Below are 16118 nucleotides of genomic sequence, written 5' to 3'. Positions count from 1 at the left end.
CTAAAAAATATAACATTATATTTGCTGAAAACCCGTGCACATTCTCCTTCTATATCCCTTAAATCATGTGGAAACCATTCATATATAATACAGCATAAATTCTAGATGTATGGTTCCTTTTTTTTTATTCTTTTTCAATTAAAATTTCCACCTTCTCCCTGTTTCCCATTTCCGTCCCCTCCTCCCAAATATTGCCCCCTCCCCCCAGTCCCCTCCCCCTATCCTCACTCCTTTTCTCCTCCCCCCACACCATTCCCCCTCCCTCTCCATACTGAAGAGCAGTCCAAATTCTCTGCCCTGCGGGAAGACGAAGGTCTTCTATCTATGTCCAGGAAGATGAGCGTCTAAACAGGCTAAGCACCAACAAAGCCAGTTCATGTATTAGGATCGAAACCTAGTGCCATTGTCCTTGGCTTCTCATCAGCCTTCATTGTCCGCCATGCTCAGAGAGTCCAGTTTCAACCCATGCTTATTCAGTCCCAGACCAGCTGACCTTGGTGGGCTCCTAATAAATCAGTTCCACTGTCATAGTGGGTGGGTGCATCCCTCGTGGTCCTGGTTTCCTTGCTCATGTTCTCCCTCCTTCTGCTCCTCATTTGGACCTTAAGAGCTCAGACCGTTGCTCCAAACTGAGACTCTGTCTCTACCTCGATCCATCGCCAGATGAAGGTTCTAAGGTGATATGCAAGATATTCATCAGTATAAGATAGGGTCATTTCAGGTTCCCTCTCCTTAGTTGCCCAAGGTACCAGCTGGGGACATCTCCCTGGACACCTGCTAACCCCTCTAGAGTCAAGTTTCTTGCCAACCCTAAGATGGCTCTCTTAGTTAGGATATATACTTCACTGCTCTCGTATCCTCCCTTCCTATATCCCAACCATTCTAATCCCCCGAGCTCCTCCCATCCTCCCCTTCTCATGTTTCTCATCCCATTTCCCCTTTGCCCCTTGCCACCTCACCCACAAGTTCCCAGTTTTTGCCCTGCAATCTTGTCTACTTCCCCTCTCCAGGCAGATGACTATACGATTTTCTTTGGGTACACTTTCTTATTTAGCTTCTCTAGGCTCACAAATTATATGCTCAATGTCCTTTATTTATGGCTAGAAACCGATTATGAGTGAGTACATCCCATGTTCCTCTTTTGGGGTCTGGGATACCTCACTCAGGATAGTGTTTTCTATTTCCATCCATTTGCACGCAAAATTCGAGAAGTCATTGTTTTTTACCGCTGAGTAGTACTCTAATGTGTATATATTCCACACTTTCTTCATCCGTTCCTCCATTCAAGGGCATCTAGGTTGTTTCCAGGTTTTGGCTATTACAAACAATGCTGCTATGAACATAGTTGAACAGATACTTTTGTCATTTGATGTGGCATCTCTTGGGTATATCCCAATAGTGGTATTACTGGATCTTGGGGTAGGTTGATCCCAAATTTCCTGAGAAATCGCCACACTGATTTCCAAAGTGGTTGCACAAGTTTGCATTCCCACCAGCAATGAATGAGTGTGCCCCTTTCTCCACAACCTCTCCAGCAAAGGCTACCATTGCTGTTTTTGATTTTAGCCATTCTGACAGGTGTAAGATGGTATCTCAAAGTTGTTTTAATTTGCATTTCCCTTATCGCTAAGGAGGTTGAGCATGACCTTCAGTGTCTTTTGGCCATTTGAATTTCTTCTGTTGAGAATTCTCTGTTCAGATCAGTGCCCCATTTTTTTATTGGGTTCATTAGAATTTTAAAGTCTAGTTTCTTGAGTTCTTTATATATTTTGGAGATCAGACCCTTGTCTGCTGCAGGGTTGGTGAAGATCTTCTCCCAGTCAGTGGGTTGCCTTTTTGTCTTAGTGACAGTGTCCTTTGCTTTACAGAAGCTACTCAGTTTCAGGAGGTCCCATTTATTCAATGTTGTCCTTAATGTCTGTGCTGCTGGGGATAAACGTAGGAAGTGATCTCCTGTACCCATATGTTGTAGAGTACTTCGCACTTTTTCTTCTATCAGGTTCAGTGTGTTCAGACTAATATTGAGGTCTTTAATCCATTTGGACTTGAGTTTTGTGCATGGTGATAGATATGGATCTATTTTCATTCTTCTACACGTTGACAACCAGTTCTGCCAGCACCATTTGTTGAAGATGCTCTCTTTTTTCCATTGAATACATTTAGCTCCTTTATCAAAAATTAGGTGTTCATATGTTTGTGGGTTAAAATCAGGGTCTTCTACTTGGTTCTATTGATCGACTTCTCTGTTTTTATGCCAATACCAAGCTGTTTTCAACACTGAGGCTCTGTAATAGAGTTTGAGGTCAGGGATGGTAATGCCTCAAGACGATCCTTTATTATATAAGATTGTTTTGGCTATCCTGGGTTTTTTGTTTCTCCATATAAAGTTAATTATTGTCCTCTCAAGATCTGTGAAGAATTTTGATGGAATTTTAATGGGGATTGCATTGAATCTATAAATTGCCCTTGGTAGAATTGCCATTTTTACTATGTTGATCCTCCCAATCCAAGAGCAAGGGAGATCCTTCCATTTTCTGGTATCCTCCTCAATTTCTTTCTTCATAGACTTAAAGTTCTTGTCAAATAGATCCTTTACTTCATTGGTTAGAGTTACCCCAAGATATTTTATCCTATTTGTGGCTATCGTGAAGGGTGATGCTTCTCTGATTTCCATCTCTGCTTCCTTATCCTTTGTGTATAGGAGGGCAACTGATTTTTTGGAATTGTCTTGTATCCTGCAATGCTACTAAAGGTGTTTATCAGCTGAAGGAGTTCTTTGCTGGAGTTTTTGGAGTCGCTTATGTACACTATCATATCGTCTGCAAATAATGAAAGTTTAACTTCTTCCTTTCCAATTTGAATCCCTTTGATCCCCTCATGTTGTCTTATTGCTATGGCTAGAATTTCAAGCACTATATTAAAGAGGTATGGAGAGAGCGGACAACCTTGTCGTGTTCCTGATTTTAGTGGAATAGCTTTGAGTTTCTCTCCATTTAATTTGATGTTAGCTGACGGCTTGCTATAAATAGCTTTTATTATACTTAGGAACGACTCTTGTATTCCTAATCGCTCTAAGACCTTTATGATAAAGGGATGTTGAATTTTGTCAAATGCTTTTTCCGCATCTAATGAAATGATCATATGGTTTTTTTCTTTCAGATTATTTATATGATGGATTACATTGATAGATTTGCGTATGTTGAACCAGCCCTGCATCTCTGGGATGAAGCCTACTTGATCATAATGGATAATTTTTCTAATGTGTTCTTGGATTCGGTTTGCCAGTATTTTATTGAGTATTTTTGCGTCGATGTTCATGAGTGAGATTGTCCTGTAGTTCTCTTTCTTGTTGTGTCTTTGTGTGGTTTTGGTATCAGAGTAACTTCAGCTTCATAAAAAGAATTTGGCAATGACTTCTCTGTTTCAATATTGTGAAATACATTAAGGAGTATAGGTATTAGGTCTTCTTGGAAGTTCTGGTAGAATTCTGCATTGCAGCCGTCTGGACCTGGGCTTTTTTTGGTGGGGAGGTTTTTTATAACAACTTGTAATTCTTCGCGACTAAGAGGTCTATTTAGATTGTTCACCTGGTCCTGGTTTAACTTTGGTATATGGTACTTATCTAAAAAAGTGTCCATTTCTTTTACGTTTTCCAATTTTGTGGCATACAGGTTTTTGTAGTAAGATCTAATGATTCTCTGAATTTCCTCTGTGTCTGTGGTTATGGCTCCCTTTTCATTTCTGATTTTGTTAATTTGCGTATTCTCTCTCCGTCGTTTGATTAGTTTGGATAGGGGTTTATCAATCTTATTGATTTTCTCCAAGAACCAGCTTTTTGTTTCATTGATTCTTTGGATTGTTTTCTGTGTTTCTATTTTGTTGATTTCAGCCCTCAATTTGATTATTTTGAGTCTTCTACTTCTCCTAGGTGAGTCTGCTTCTTTTTTTTCTAAAGCTTTCAGGTGGGCTATTAAGTCTCCAATGTGTGCTTTCTCCGTTTTCTTTAAGTGGGCACTTAATGCTATGAACTTTCCTCTTAGCACTGCTTTCATAGTGTCCCATAGGTTTGAGTATGTTCAGTCTTCGTTTTCATTGAATTCAAGAAAGACTTTAATTTCTTTCTTTATTTCTTCCTTGATCCAGGTGTGTTTCAGTAGTTGACTGTCCAGTTTCCATGAGTTCATAGGCTTTCTGGGGCTAGCATTGTTGTTGAATTCTAACTTTTATCCATGGTGATCTGATAAGACACAGGTGGTTACCGATATTTTTTTGTAACTGTGTAAGTTTGCTTTGTTACCGAGTATGTGGTCTATTTTCGAGAAGGTTCCATGAGCTGCAGAGAAGAAGGTATATTCTTTCTTATTTGAGTGGAATGTTCTATAGATGTCTGTTAAGTCCATTTGATTCATTACCTTCCTTAATTTTCTTATTTCTCTGTTAGGTTTCTGTCTGATTGACCTGTCCATTGGTGAGAGAGGATTGTTGAAATCTCCCACTATTAGTGTGTGTGGTTTGATGACTGCCTTGAGTTTTAGTAACGTTTCTTTTACATAAGTGGGTGCTTTTATATTAGGGGCATATATATTCAGGATTGAGACTTCATCCTGGTGAATTGTTCCTGTTATGAGTAAAAAATTGTCCCTCTCCATCTCTTTTTATTGATTTTAGTTTGAAGTCAACTTTCTTAGAAATTAGTATGGCCACACCTGCTTGTTTCTTAGGTCCGTTTGCTTGATAAACCTTTTCCCAGCCCTTTACTCCGAGTAGATGTCTGTCTTTGTGGTTGAGGTGTGTTTCTTGTAAGCAGCAGAATGTTGGATCCTGTTTTCGAATCCAATCTCTTAGCCTGTGCCTCTTTATAGGTGAGTTGAGTCCATTGATATTAAGTGATATTAATGACCAGTGGTTGTTAACTCCGGTCATTTTTCCTTTCTCTCTTTCTTTCTTTTGGTAGTAGAGTTTGTGTGTTTCCCTTCTTCAAGTTGTGCTGGTGAAGGGTCATTAGATGTCTGAGTTATTATGGGCATTGTTGGACTCCTTGGTTTGTGATTTTCCTTCTATTACTTTCTGTAGGGCTGGATTTGTGGCTACGTATTGTTTAAATTTGTTTTTATCCTGGAAAATTTTGTTTTCTCCATTTATAGTGAACGAAAGCTTGGCTGGATACAGTAGTCTGGGCTTGTATCCATGGTCTCTTAGTTTCTGCAGTACATCTATCCAGGACCTTCTGGCTTTCATGGTTTCCATAGAGAAATCAGGTGTGAGTGTGATAGGTTTACCTTTATAGGTAACTTGACCTTTTTCCTTTGCAGCTCTTAATATTCTTTCTTTATTCTGTATGTTTTGTGTTTTGATTATTATATGACGAGGAGATGGTTTTTTTTTTTTTTGATCCAGTTGATTCGGTGTTCTGTATGCTTCTTGGACCTTCAAAGGAATATCTTTCTTAAGGTTGGGAAAGTGTTCTTCTATAATTTTATTAAATATATTTTCTGGACCATTGAGCTGTACTTCTTCTCCTTCTTCTATCCCTATTATTCTTAGGTTTGGTCTTTTTATTGTGTCCCATATTTCCTGAATGTTTTGTGATGAGAATTTGTTGGTTATGCTGTTTTCTTTGATCAGAGAGTTGATTTTCTCTATGGTATCTTCAGTGTCTGAGATTCTTTCTTCTATCTCTTGTAATCTGTTGGTGGTACTTGTCTCTGTAGTTCCTGTTCATTTATTCAAATTTTCCATCTCCATGCTTCCCTCGGTTTGTGTTTTCTTTATTACTTCCACTTCATTCTTCAAGTCTTGAACTGTTTCCCTTACCTGTTTGATTACTTTTTCTTGTTTCTCTTGGTTTTCTTGGGTATCTTTGAGATATTTATTCATTTCCTCTACCTTTTTGTTTGTAATCTCTAATTGATTATGGCAGTTTTTCACGTCCTGTTTAAGGTCCTCTATTATTTTCATATAATTCACTTTTGAGTCGAATTCTTCTGATTCTTCTGGATTAGGGTGTACACTTCTCATTTCGGGCTTCCTGGATTCTGGTGATGTCACGTTGCTTTTCAAGTTGTTGGGGGAATTCTTGCATTGGCGCCTGCCCATCTTTTCCTTCAAATGGAGCCAGGAGAGGCCTGGTGTCTTGGACCAGTCTTTGCTGTGACTAACTCTCTGGGTGTATCTCCTCAGTGTAGGGGCAGGAACCATTCCCTGCAGATGAACTCCTCAACACCAAAACAGGGATGCCTGGTATTCCAATGACCGGTGGAAAGAAGGCTGAATGCAAGGTGTAGGGCGGGGTCGAGTAGAACACAGGTGACACTGCAGTACAAGCTGGAGGTGCCTGCACTCCCTTTCGGGGGTTACTGAGGCTTGCCCGCTAGGCAGCCACTCACTGCTCTGGTTGGGAAGCCTTAGTGTAGGGGGGTTTGTGCTCTCTCCGGGACAGTCTGCCCCAGGCTAATACACACTCACCCGTCCAAATGGAACTCCTCAACACCTACAGAGGGACTCCTGGTAGCCCCGATGAGCCAGGGGTCACGGGAAATTGGGGGGCAGGCAGAACAGATCCAGGAGAGCACAGCAGACACTGCAACCCCAGCAGCAGGGGCCTGCATTCCCTGGCGGGGACCTTAAGGCCTGCCCTCAATTTAGGCACTCACTGCTCTGGGTTGGGCAGGAAACTGATCTACAGCAAAGGACCTTGCAGACAAGGCAGGCTTGGGGGTGGTGGTGGGGGCGTGTGTGTAGGAAAGAAAGCCCTGCAGCAGGAGCTGGGGGAGGGACGTTTGTGCTCTCTACCGGGACAGTCCGCCCCAGGATAGCACACACTCACCCGTCCAGATGGGACTTCTCAGCACCTACAGAGGGACTCCTGGTAGCCCCGATGAGCCAGGGGCCAAGGGAAATGGGGGGCAGGCAGAGCAGATTGAGGAAAGCACAGCAGACACTGCAGCCCCAGCAGCAGGGGCCGTGTTCCCTGGCGGGGACCTTGAGGCCTGCCCTCTAGTCAGGCTCTCACTGCTCTGGGTTGGTAGCCTTAGTGAAAGGGCAGGGAACTGTTCCACAGCAAAAAAAAGTAGGTGTATGGTTCTTTAGGGAATAATACTTGTGAAAAATTCCTTGGTTTGTTTAGACACAATTTTATTTCGCTTTTCTGAATCAATGGATGAGAACAAAGATATTGAGATCTGACCGTATTAAAAATATGTTTGTTCAGTCTGTCCTCCCTGCAAAGCAATGAGTTCTTAAAGGAAACATCAGCATCCTTAAATGAAGTGTCTCCTAAGGCAATCTAAAGCTGTGGAAAATAATTGCTTTGGACAAGTCTTTCCGCATTTCATGCAGTTAAACTAATCAATCAGATTCAAGTCTTGGAATTACAGGTGCTCATCATATTACCCAAGGCATATCATATGCAGAAAATCAGGCTCAATAAAGGAGTCTGTCTGTGTCTCCTGTCCACAGATAGTTGAAAAACACATAAGCCTCTAGCCCTATTGTTGACATTAAGTCAGTCTCTTTCCACACTCTGATCACCATCTTGTCCTTCATTTTCTACTGTCTTTCTCTACCTTGGCCACATATGAAATCATTCCTGGTGAAATGTTTCTAGAGGAAAGAACAGAATTCTCAGTCCATTTATTACTTGAGTAAAACCAGACACACCACAGAGTATTGTTTCAAGAATTCTTTCAGGCCAGGCGGTGAAGGCACCGGCAGGCAGGCAAGTCCGGGCGGCGGAGGCACCTGTAGGCGGGGGGCCCAGGCAACAGAGGCACCAGCGTGCAAGCCAAATGGCTGAGACACCTGCGAGCAGACTCTGTGGATGCCAGATAGTGCAGGCATGAAACACTGAAGCCCGCACTGAGAGCAGATCGCCCCGCTACAATTAAATCAAACATATTAGATAGCATCGATAAGAGGTGACGGGCAGACGCCAAGGCAAGAATTCACCCAACAATCTGAAAAACAACATGAAAACACAAGAACCCAATGATCTTACAATACAAGGACTTGAACACCCTAACACAGGAGAAGAGGAAAAATCGGACTTTATGAAAGCAATAGAGTCCCTTAAACAACATGTAAAAAATGCCTTCATAGAAATGGATGAGAAATATTACAAAAAGTTTGAAGAAATGAGTAAATACGTAAATGATACCCTGGGAAACCAAGAAAAAACGATCAAACAGGTAATGGAAACAGTCCAAGAATTGAAAACTGAAATGGAAGCAAGGAAGAAAACAAAAACTGAGGACCAGCTGGATATGGAAAATCTAGGTCAATGAGAGAGACTACAGAAACAAGCATAATCAATAGAATACAAGAGATAGAAGAAAGAATCTCAGATTCTGAAGACACCATAGAGAAAATAAACGGACTGATCAAAGAAAACAGAAAAACCAACAAATTCTCGTCACAAAACATTCAGGAAATATGGGACACAATAAAAAGACCAAATCTAAGAATAATAGGGATAGAAGAAGGAGAAGAGGCACAGCTCAAAGGTCCAGAAAATATTTTTAACAAAATTATGAAAGAAAACTTTCCCAACATAAAGAAAGATAATCCTTTGAATATTCAAGAAGCATACAGAACACCAAACAGAATGGATCAAAAAAAAGTCCCCTTGCCATATAATAATCAAAACACAAAATATACAGATTAAAGAAAGAATATTAAGAGCTGCAAAGGAAAAAGGCCAAGTAACTTATAAAGGTAAACTGATAAGACTTAAACCTGACTTCTCTATGGAAACCATGAAAGCCAGAAGGTCCTGGATAGAGGTACTACAGAAACTAAGAGACCATGGATGCAATCCCAAACTACTATACCCAGCCAAGCTATTGTTCACTATCAATGGAGAAAAAAAGACATTCCAGGATAAGAACAAATTTAAACAATACGTAACCACAAATACAGCCCTACAGAAAGTAATAGAAAGAAAATCACAACCCAAGGAATCCAACATTGCCAACACTGCCTACAATAACTCAGGCATCTAGCGACTCTTCAACAGCACAACTCAGAAGGGAGAAACACAAACTCTTCTACCAAAAGCAATAAGAATAACCGGAGTAAACAACCACTGGTCATTAATATCACTTAATATTAATGGACTCAATTCACCTATAAAAAGGCACAGGCTAAGAGATTGGATACGAAAGCAGGATCCAACATTCTGCTGTTTGCAAGAAACTCATCTCAACCACAAAGACAGGCATCTACTCAGAGTAAAGGGTTGGGAAAAGGTTTCTCAAGCAAATGGTCCTAAGAAAAAAGCAGGTGTGGCCATACTAATTTCTAACAAAACTGACTTCAAACTAAAATCAATCAGAAGAGATCGAGAGGGACACTTTATACTCATAACAGGAACAATTCAGCAGAATGAAGTCTCAATCCTGAATATCTACGCCCCTAATAGAAAAGCACCCACTTATGTAAAAGAAATATTGCTAAAACTCAAGGAAGACATCAAATCACACACACTAGTAGTAGGAGACTTCAACACACCTCTCTCATCGATGGACAGGTCAATCAGACAGAAAACTAATAGAGAATTAAGAGAATTGTTGGAGGTAATGAAGCAAATGGTCTTAACAGACATCTATAGAACACTCTACCCAAATAGGAAAGAATAAACCTTATTCTCTGCAGCTCATGGAACCTTCTCGAAAATTGACCACATACTCAGAAACAAAGGAAACCTCTACAGATACAAAAAAATATCAGTGTCCACCTCTGTCTTATCAGATCACCATGGATTAAAGTTAGAAGGCACCAACAATGCTACCCCCAGAAAGCCGACAAACTCATGGAAACTGAACAGTCAACTACTGAACCACACCTGGGTCAAGGAAGAAATTAAGAAAGAAATTAAAGTCTTCCTTGAATTTAAAGAAAATAAAGAGACAACATATTCAAACCTATGAAACACGATGAAAGCAGTGCTAAGAGGAAAGTTCATAGCACTAAGTGCCCACTTTAAGAAAACGGAAAAAGCATACATTGGGGACTTAACTGCACACCTGAAAGCTCTAAAAAAAAAAGAAGCAGACTCACCCAGGAGGAGTAGAAGACTGGAAATAATCAAACTGAGGGCAGAAATCAACAAAATAGAAACACAGAAAACAGTCCAAAGAATCAATGAAACAAAAAGTTTTTCTTGGAGAAAATCAACAAGATTGACAAACCCCTATCCAAACTAATCAAACGACAGAGAGAGAACACACAAATAAATAAGATCAGGAATGAAAAGGGGGACATAACCACGGACACAGAGGAAATTCAGAGAATCATTAGATCTTACTACAAAAGCCTGTATGCCACAACACTGGAAAATGCAAAAGAAATGAACACTTTTTTAGATAAGTATCATATACCAAACCTAAACCAAGACCAGGTGAATGATCTAAATAGACCTGTTAGTCGCAAAGAATTAGAAACAGTTATCAAAAATCTCCCTTCCAAAAAAAGCCCAGGACCAGATGGTTTCAATGAGGAATTCTACCAGAACTTCCAAGAAGAGCTAATACCTATACTCCTAAATGTATTTCACAATATAGAAACAGAAGAGTCATTGCCAAATTCCTTTAATGAAGCTACAGTTACCCTGATACCAAAATCACACAAAGACCCAATCAAGAAAGAGAATTACAGGCCTTTATCACTCATGAACATCAACGAAAAAATTCTCAATAAAATACTGGCAAACCGAATCCAAGAACACATTAGAAAAATTATCCATTATGATCAAGTAGGCTTCATCCCAGAGATGCAGGGCTGGTTCAACATACGCAAATCTGTCAATGTAATCCACCACATAAATAAACTGAAAGAAAAAAAACCATATGATCATTTCATTAGATGCTGAAAAAGCATTCGACAAAATTCAACACCCCTTTATGATAAAGGTCTTGGAGAGATTAGGGATACAAGGGTTATACCTAAATATAATAAAAGCTATTTACAACAAGCCAACAGCTAACATTAAATTAAATGCAGAAAAACTCAAAGCCATCCCACTAAAATCAGCAACATGACAAGGATGTCCACTCTCTCCATTCCTCTTCAATATAGTGCTTGAAATTCTAGCAATAGCAATATGACAACATAAGGGGATCCATGGGATATATATTGGAAAGAAAGAAGTTAAGCTTTCATTATTTGTAGATGATATGATAGTATACATAAGTGACCCCAAAAACTCTACCAAAGAACTCCCACAGCTAATAAACACCTTTGGTATTGTGGCAGGTTACAAAATCAACTCCAAAAAATCAGTTGCCTTCCTATACACTAAGGATAAGGAAGCAGAGAGGGAAATAAGAGAAGCATCACCTTTCATGATAGCCACAAATAGCATAAAATATCTTGGGGTAACTCTGACCAAGGAAGTGAAAGATCTATTTGATAAGAACTTTAAGTCTTTGAAGAAAGACATTGAAGAGGACACCAGAAAATGGAAGGATCTCCCTTGCTCTTGGATTGGGAGGATCAACATAGTAAAAATGGCAATTCTACCAAAAGCAATCTATAGATTCAATGCAATCCCCGTCAAAATCCCATCAAAATGCTTCACAGATCTGGAGAAGACAATAGTCAACTTTATATGGAAAAACAAAAAACCCAGGATAGACAAATCAATCTTATACAATAAAGGATCGTCTTGAGGCATTACCATCAGTGACTTCAAACTCTATTACAGCAGCTTGGTATTGGCATAAAAACAGAGAAGTCGACCAATGGAATTGAATAGAAGACCCTGACTTTAGCCCACAAACCTATGAACACCTGATTTTCGATAAAGGAGCTAAAAGTATACAATGGAAAAAAGAGAGCATCTTCAACAAATTGTGCTGGCAAAACTGGATGTCAATCTGTAGAAGAATGAAAATAGATCCATATCTATCACCATGCACAAAAGTCAAGTCCAAATGGATTAAAGACCTCAATCCTCAATATCAGTCTGAACACACTGAACCTGATAGAAGAGAAAATGGGAAGTACTCTACAACACATGGGCACAGGGGACCACTTCCTACGTATAACCCCAGCAGTACAAACACTAAGAACATCATTGAATAAATGGGACCTCCTGAGACTGAGAAGCTTCTGTAAAGCAAAGGACACTGTCACTAAGACAGAAAGGCAACCCACTGACTGGGAGAAGATCTTTACCAACCCCGCAACTGACAAAGGTCTGATTTCCAAAATATATAAAGAACTCAAGAAACTAGACCGTAAAAGGTTAATCAATCCAATTATAAAATGGGGCACTGAGCTGAACAGAGAATTCTCAACAGAAGTTCAAATGGCCAAAAGACACTTAAGATCATGCTCAACTTCCTTAGCGATCAGGGAAATGCAAATCAAGACAACATTAAGATACCATCTTATGCCTGTCAGAATGGCTAAAATCAAAAACACCAATGATAGCCTCTGCTGGAGAGGTTGTGGAGAAAGGGGTACACTCATCCATTGCTGGTGGGAATGCAAACTTGTGCAACCACTTTGGAAAGCAGTGTGGCGGTTTCTCAGGAAAGTCGGGATAAACCTACCACTGGACCCAGCAATACCACTCTTGGGAATATATCCAAGAGATGCCCTATCATACAACAAAAGTATATGCTCAACTATGTTATAGCAGCACTGTTTGTAATAGCCAGAACCTGGAAACAACCTAGATGCCCTTCAGTGGAAGAATGGATGAAGAAAGTATGGAATATATGCATATTAGAGTACTACTCAGCAGTAAAAAACAATGACTTCTTGAATTTTGCATATAAATGGATGGAAATTGAAAACATTATCCTGAGTGAGTTAAGCCAGACCCAAAAAGAGGAACATGGGATGTACTCACTCATATTTGGTTTCTAGCCATAAATAAAGGACATTGAGACTATTATTTGTGATTCTAGAGAAGCTAAATAAGAAGGTGAACTGTTGTAATAACAGCGGCGGAGCTGCGTCCCCAGCACCCGACCGCCCACATGGCTAGCTTATGCCCCCAAATAATTACACAGAAACTGTATTCTTTTAAACACTGCCTGACCCATTAGTTCCAGCCTCTTGGCTAGCTCTTACATATTGATCTAGCCCATTTCTAATATTCTGTGTAGCACAACGAGCTGGCTTACAAGGAAAGATCTTAACCTGTGTCTGTCTGGAGTGGGAGAATCATGGCGACTCCTCACTCGGCATCTTTCTCCCAGCATTCTGTTCTGTCTACTCCGCCTACCTAATTTTCTGTCCTATTAAAGGGGCCAAGGCAGTTTCTTTATTACTTAACCAATGAAACAACAGATAGAAAGATGACCCACCTCCATCATTTCCCCTTTTTCTGTTTAAACAAAAAATGGCTTTCATTTTAACATAGTAAGATTACATATAACAAAATAGTTATCAAGCAAGAATTACAGTTACAATATTTATATCTATTTTATCCTTTATCATAACTAAGGAAAACTATAACTAACCATTCTTCAACTCCATCAAAGACTCCAGAAGGATATAATATTACCTAAGTAAACAAGAAATAAGAAACTTCAAACTTTAGAAATGACAGAGACATCTCGCTGCCTGGACAGTCACCCAAAGTTCTTTTGTACCGTTGGGGCATCCATCTTCGGCCTACAGGCCCATAGTATCCAGCAGACACATTCTCATGAAGCAGGAAATTCCAAAGACAGTTCAGTCACTATCTGCTGTGTCCTGCAGAATGTCTCGCAGACTCTTTCATGAGTCAGGAACCCCGAAAGACCATCTCACCTTCAGGCAAGTTCAGCAGTCCTCTCTCTGCGGGTTCTTTGCATCCAGTTTATGCATCAGTCCAGGCAAGAGCAGTTTCTTGCCCAAATGGCTATCAAACTCCATAAGGAGCCTCTTCGATGCCCATCTTCCTCTTGAAGTAGATTGGTGCTGTCAGGAGCAGATGTGTCTCATTGTCATAAAAAGCCCTAAATTATTAAAACACTTAAATGCCATATTCTGTAGCCTTTGAAAGATATGAAGAATGCCTATCTGAAATATATCTATGCATATCTAGAAAATCTAACTAACGTGACTACAAGCTTTACTATTATCGATGATTATCCATTAACAACCTATATTTACATTACATTTTTAAATGAACTACATAATCACAATACCTTAAGAGCAGAAATACATATACATATAACAAAATTAACCTTAAAATCCATACCAATGCAAATTATTCATATCTATATCATTTCCCCCTTTAAATGTAAAAGAACATTTATAAACCATATTTGGGAACATGGGCGCAGTTTTTCTCTCCAAACTGCTTCCTGCTGAATGGGGGCGCTGTATTCAGATCTTTCATGGTGTAACCTGTGTGTCAGGGTCATCTCAGTCGGCAGTTGAGTGAAGTAATTTTCTGAAGGTGTTCACAGCAACCTTTCAGGAGGGCGTGGTCTATCATACCATATTGGGGTAGACACAATCCACAGAGTCTCATCCTCTGTGAAAACAAAAGAAGACCCTCTCCAAAGCATCATATCCTTAGACCCATATTCTGAAATCATAATACCCTTATATCCATTCTGGTTTAGCTTAGCAGCCCATATAATGAAATGTCTCTCTGTAGTTAGCTCCTTCACAGTAAAAAATTTTAAAGAAAACACAATAATACAAAAAATCCAGACTCTCTGTGAATTCTCCATTTTTACGTGGCTTATTTTTCTTTATTTCTTTTAATCTATAACTATCTGTACTCTGTCTCTTTAAAGACTTTATCCTTTTTTTAAGACATTAACTTTATTCTTTATATATATTTTTTTCTCTCTCTCAAGCCTACGTATATTCATCCAACAGTGTCTGAATCAGTTCTATTGTGAATCTGTAATTTTTTTAGTATCCAGGAGCACTTTGTTTTGTGCTTTTAAATCGCTAAGCGCTTAAGAATCTAAGCTGTGACATTCCTAGGTCAAAAACAGGTACTTCCTGCTTGCCCCGCCCAGTCCAACATGGCGGAGCCGCTCGTGCCTCTGATTCTTGCACATTGCACCAGTAGCATGGTGGAGCTGCTTGTGCCTCTGAGCCGCAGCACAAAATGACTTCCTTTTAGGCACACCGTGAGTCTAGTTGCCATCAAACAAATCGTAGCACTTTACTCCAAATGCTCCATTCAAAAGATCTGTCTCCTGCAGGAGCCAGACAGAGATAGTGATGGCGGCACAGCCCAGAAAGCCGGCATTTTAAAACAGCCAGTTTTTTCCTTTTGCTGAGTCAGGACAATTTCTTTGCAGCACGTAACCCAGAAACAGCAAAAAGCTGTCTTAAATTCTCTCTCTCTCTTTTTTAAGCCCTCTCAGGTTTAACGTGGAGCTCATTAGCACGTTGGGTGCCACTCTGTTGTAATATGAGCGGCAGGGCTGCGTCCCCAGGCACCCGGCCGCCCGCATGGCTTATGCCCCAAAATAATTACACGGAAACTGTATTCTTTTAAACACTGCTTGGCCCATTAGCTCTAGCCTCTTACTGGCTAGCTCTCATATCTAGATTAACCCATTTCTAATAATCTGTGTAGTATCACGAGCTGGCTTACCAGGAAAGATCTTAACCTGTGTCTGTCTGGAGTGGGAGAATCATGGCGACTCCTCACTCGGCATCTTTCTCCCAGCATTCTGTTCTGTCTACTCCGCCTACCTAATTTTCTGTCCTATTAAAGGGGCCAAGGCAGTTTCTTTATTACTTAACCAATGAAACAACAGATAGAAAGATGACCCACCTCCATCAGTGAACCCAAAGAAAAACATTTAAGCATCCTCCTGAATATTAACCTTCATCAGGCGATGAAAGAAGACAGAGACAGAGAAGTTAACAGAAGTTGTTAACTACTTTTGTGGATTAGTCTTGTTAGCAAATGTACCTCAGATGCTTCATATGAACTCTGGGAGAGTCCTATGAAAGAACATGGAGGTTAAAAAGCAAGGACAACCGATGACATCTTAAAATTTTCCAAAGTACTGCCTCTCTCATCTTGGGAATATCACCTACTTCAAGACCAGAAGGAAATCAGCCTAGCATTATTCTTCTAGGAGACACCTTTGTATCAGAAGAATCAGAGTGAGTTATTGTACATGCATGCTGTGCAATGGCAC

Source organism: Chionomys nivalis, chromosome 23 (genome assembly GCF_950005125.1).
Source record: "Chionomys nivalis chromosome 23, mChiNiv1.1, whole genome shotgun sequence".
In the NCBI taxonomy this organism is placed as follows: domain Eukaryota; kingdom Metazoa; phylum Chordata; class Mammalia; order Rodentia; family Cricetidae; genus Chionomys; species Chionomys nivalis.
Note: the sequence above shows the minus strand (reverse complement) of the source record.